The sequence below is a fragment of the Arvicola amphibius genome, chromosome 8, assembly GCF_903992535.2.
Source record: "Arvicola amphibius chromosome 8, mArvAmp1.2, whole genome shotgun sequence".
Classification (NCBI taxonomy): domain Eukaryota; kingdom Metazoa; phylum Chordata; class Mammalia; order Rodentia; family Cricetidae; genus Arvicola; species Arvicola amphibius.
The window spans coordinates 86935221-86940179 of NC_052054.1; the positions used below are offsets into that span (position 1 = coordinate 86935221).

General features: G+C 43.6%; 1 pseudogene; it reads left to right on the plus strand.

Moving 5' to 3' along the window:
- Positions 1-453: 453 nt before the first annotated feature.
- Positions 454-4550, plus strand: LOC119821904 (annotated as a pseudogene).
- The last annotated feature ends 409 nt before the right edge of the window (positions 4551-4959 follow it).

The window sequence follows — 4959 nt, forward strand, 5'->3', positions numbered from 1 at the left end:
CTTCCCACAGCATAAACCCACATAAAAATCCAAGATTTTGTAGGGGCATATAACTTATACCATAAACTAAAATAAACTGCCAGCAATAGTCAAGTTTTGGAAATTATGCACCAGACAATCTGTCTCATAGCAAACTACCAAAGAAGTAAGAGGCATTGTTTCAAAGACAAAGGGGAAAATAAGGGAGGAAAAAAAAAGAAATTCCGTCAACTCCCCATAATCACTAAGCATATGCAAACCATACAAACATCAGAGAAAACATTACATCACATGGTCATTAGTAAAAACTGAGTAGTTCCTATGTGTCTCTAAACAGGATTGCTATTCCTGCAACTCAAGCAGAACTCACAGGAATTCCTGCAACACTGCTGCAGGAGATTCTGTGCTGAGGTACACTGAAAAGGGGGGAGCATCTTACTTTCCTGGCACTGACTTCAAGCTTCCTCTTTCTCAATGGTGGAGAGGGAGACGACCCTGGGATTGACACCTTCAGGCCAGACTCTCTGTCTGCTGCAAAGTCTAGACCTTGGCAATGCCTGCACCCAGGATGCCCAGATGAAGACATCACCTGTGGATGGGGAAATGCCATTAATTGCCCTCATGCATAGTCCTTCTAAATCTCTGGCCTTGCCTCCAGCTCCAAGCCTAGAACAAACACAGAATAACAATGTATATGAGTTGACTGCTGAGCAATGAAAGCCTCTATGCACCTATGAGGGCACAAAGCACAACCAATATGCATTACTTCTCCCTTTCGCACATCCTGACAAGCAGCAGCCCTTGAACTACACTGATGCTGGGAGCTTAAGGCAAAAGGTACTTTCTGATAATGCCACCGTGGGAAGCAGTAGCCTTGGTCTGGAAGAGCCTGAGGCTCTGCAGAGTGTCATGGTATCAAGCATTAACTTTGCAGACATGACTACTCTGGTGGCAGATATTCACTTTCCCCAAATCTTAAACTCCATCACTGACCTAGACCAAATGTAAGATCCCACAGCAAACCAACCCAAAGACTCCACAGACATCTTGAGGGATCAGCCCCAGAAACATTACAGTATCATCATTGGATTATCTGAACCAGGGAGCAAGAAAGACCAGAAAGCCTCTGATCTGCTTCATGGAGCTCCTCAGGTGAGAAACCAGCACCAGGACCTGCTGGAGGAAGAAGATACTGGGGGCAGCGAAGAGGCTATTGACAATGTAGAGGGCAAAATTAAGAAATGTGTACCTAAAGGCCCCAGTGTAGCTAGGGTACAGAAACAAGACCAAGAGGAACAGAGAAAACAACTCCAAGAAAACACAGATGCTAAAGCCATCAAGTAACAGAGTCAAGGCACAAGACAAGCCAACCAGCCACAAGACCAAGATGATGAGAAATCCACCTGACATCAGCAGTGACACCTTAAAGAAGCCTCCAACTCACCTGGGCATGCACATGCTGGAGTACGTGCAGGTCTTTCACCCTCTAGGGAAGAAGAATGAGAAGAAAACTGGCATCTCCTCCTCGCAGGCTTTGCTAAACTTCAGCAGCAACAAAGATCCCAGGACAGGCCCAACCACCACATCACCACCAGGTGTGCCACATAATGGCCAAAGACCTGGGAAAACTTAGGGCAATGCTCAGAGACTAGAGAGCATTGCTCCGTCCCAGTATGAGCTAATGCTTCTGGGAAAGTGAAGTTAATACCTCTGCCTTCCCCAGCCCTGGACAAGCCTCAAACCAAACCTTTTTCTAGAAAGTTTCTCTCCCTGCCTTAACACAAGCTCACTGCAGCTTACCCAGTAAGGCCTCATTCCCACTCAGCCCAGCCTACCACATACAAGCCATCCCAACCAGCTCCTGCTAGTACACCATTGATGGCCTCTGATAAGCCAGCTCTGCCTAATGCCACACGACCTAACATAACCAACCCCATCCAATCTTACACTGGGCCTCAGCTGGTTGCTTCTAGGCTTGGACCCTACAGAGCATCATCTCAAACTTTAATCCACAGGGAATCTTATTTTTTTCCAAGAACAGGGCCCTATATCCTCTACACTTGTAACTATTTGAAGACACAAAAAAATGACTGGAGAAACTTAAGTCAGTTTTTCAACCATGAGTATATTAAGTGGGCTTTGATGTTTTCCTCATAACTTCACTATTCTTAATTTGGGTTGCCAAAGTAATAATATGTGCTAAATAAATACATCCTATGCTATAAATCTCTGGTACTATTTAATTAATGTTAAAGCAGTTAGCTAAAAGCTCTAGCAGTAACAAAATTAATCTCCTTGACTTTTATTGTAAGGATACTAGTTATTGAATATGGTATGTTTATAATGATAAGTGAACACACTCCTGCTGTTACTATACTTCCTCCCATTTTGAATATCATAAACAAGCCCTTTAATCATAAGTAGTCTGGGATAGAGATCCTCCTGCATTTTCATCAAATGAAAGACAGGAATCCATGTATACACAATTAAGCACCCACATAGAAAGAAATTCAACAAGCCTATCTTTCTGAGATGGGTTTTATTGGATTAATAGGTTTATCTCATGATACCCATTTTTAAATTATTCATTTGACATTTTAATTTCTCTTGTGTGTGTCCGTCTTGTCCACACGGATTCCTGTGTAACAAATGTGTGGAGTGCCCACAGAGCCTAGAGGGAGCATTAGGTCTCTGGAGTCAGGAATTAAGAGAGACTGAAATCCATCATGAGGTGCTTTGAATTCGACCTGGGGACTCTGCGAGAAAAGCAAGGGTTCTTGTCTAAGGAGCCATCTCATCGAACCCGAGTTGAATACACATAATGCAAACAACATAACCTTGTCCTCTCTATGGCTGCAAAGACTTGACTTTCTCTGTATATCACATTTTCTTCACCCATGGAGATACTGTTGGACACCATGCTAGGTTCCCTGATGCACTGTAGACAGTGCTGCAATCAACACTGATGGGCAAGTATCTCTCTAATATATTCAGTTCTCTGAGAAGGTTTACATGAACCATGAGGTGGGCCAGGTTTTTGACTGTTAGAGGTCCCTGTACACTGACACCCAACCAGGTTGGAAAACTTCCTATGCCCACCGGCATACCTTTCTGAGAACTCTATCTATGGTGTTTGTCATTTCTTTTCTAGTCTGCCTTGGATGGTATCTACTGGAGGTTTCACTATGCCTTTCCCTGATTCCTTCTGAACATTTTTATTGCTCGCTCTTTTTTTGTTAAAATCTGTGACAACTATCTGTTTCTTTGCCCTTTGATACCTGTGTGGACTTCTTTCTTATGACTTATATATTTAATTCTAAATAACCTAGATATTAATCCTCTAAACTGAGGTATCAATAGCAAAGGTTTCATGTGGTTCTGTAGGACATCCCTTCTAATAATTGCATCTCCTGCTGGCAATGAGTCCTCTACTTCCTGGAGCAACCATTGGTCAATTGCTGCCAGGATTTCTCAAGTGCCTGGTGTTTTTCTCAATGCTGGCCTATCCCTTAATCTTCAATTTTTTGGCTATTCTGTGCTCTGACAGTTCAGAGTTTGTTATACTTTGTCCTCTGAGGCATGTGGCTTTAACATTTTACAGGGTGATGAATAAAAAATAGAACTCATTCATTTATGAGTTAATTTTAGTTTCCCAAGACATTATCTCTCTAGCCCTGACTGCTCTGGAAGTAACTATGTTATTCCGGCTAGCCTTGAAACCATGAAGAACTGCCTGACACTGTCTCTGCCTCATCTATTGTTTTTGCCTCTGTCCCTGCCTCGAGTGTGCTGGAACTAAAGGAATGCCCCCAAAACCCCAGGTGGAATCAAGTTCCTTTCTATACATGTGGATCACCATTTTCTGACCATGATTAGATGAAGAGGAAATATGTAAGCAATAGTACATTTTGGTACCTACCAAAAAACCCCAGAAGCTTAACTGCATGTATTTACAACTGGATCTCAAGACAGATTCATCTTTCTGAAACACTGATGCTCAAGCAGAGATCATAGAAATGCCTTCCCTATCACTGTAGGGGCCTAAGTGAAGAGGTGAACTGAGAAGAAAGAGAGCATCTTACTTACCAGTCACTAACTTCTTCCTTGACTCTTTTTCAGAAGTGGAAAAGGAGATGATCCAGGGACTGACACTTCATGCCAGATACTCCATCTGCTTCAGTCCAAAATATCGCTACTACTCCACCCTGGATTCCCAGATGTCCAAAAGGGTCAGGTTATTGACTGACCCCATCCACAGTCCTTCAGAATTCTTGGCCTTACTAACAGCTACCATCACAGAAGAAGAAAAAACAGAGAAAAACAATTTGGATGAGATCTATCAATGCCAATCTATCAATGGCTCTGGATCCCTTGAGGACACAGAGCAAACACAGCCCACCCACTGCTCCTTTGAGAACACCCTGACACACAGCAGACCCTCCACGTTACTAACACTGGGACCCCAAGGCAGAAGCTTGCTTCTGACAATGCCAGTTCACCTAGCAGCACCTTTGATCAGGATGAGCTTGGAGCGAGCAGAGTGTGATGGGCTTCAGCTTGGACTTTGCTGACATGACTACAGTGGGGGCAGATATTAAACTTCCCCAGCTTCAGCTCCCTCACTGCTTTAAACCAATTCTGCAACCCACAGAAACCCAACCCAAAGACTCAATAGTCATCAGGAGACATCATGTCCTATAAAGATAAAGTGTCACCAGCAGATCGTATGGCCAGGGGAGGATGAAGAACTAGAAAAGAAAGACCCTGACCTGCTTCATGGAGCTCCTCAGACCAGAATCTACTGACAGGACATGGTAGAGGAAAAAGAGGCTGAGTTCTCTGCTGACAATATGGACAAGCACACGGAAGGCAAAGCTCAGAAAGCCATACACAGCAGGGCCAGCATGGCTAAGGCTCATAGGCAAGACAAAACCAAGAGGACCAGAGAAAAGAACTCCAAGAAAACAGATGAACTGAGGT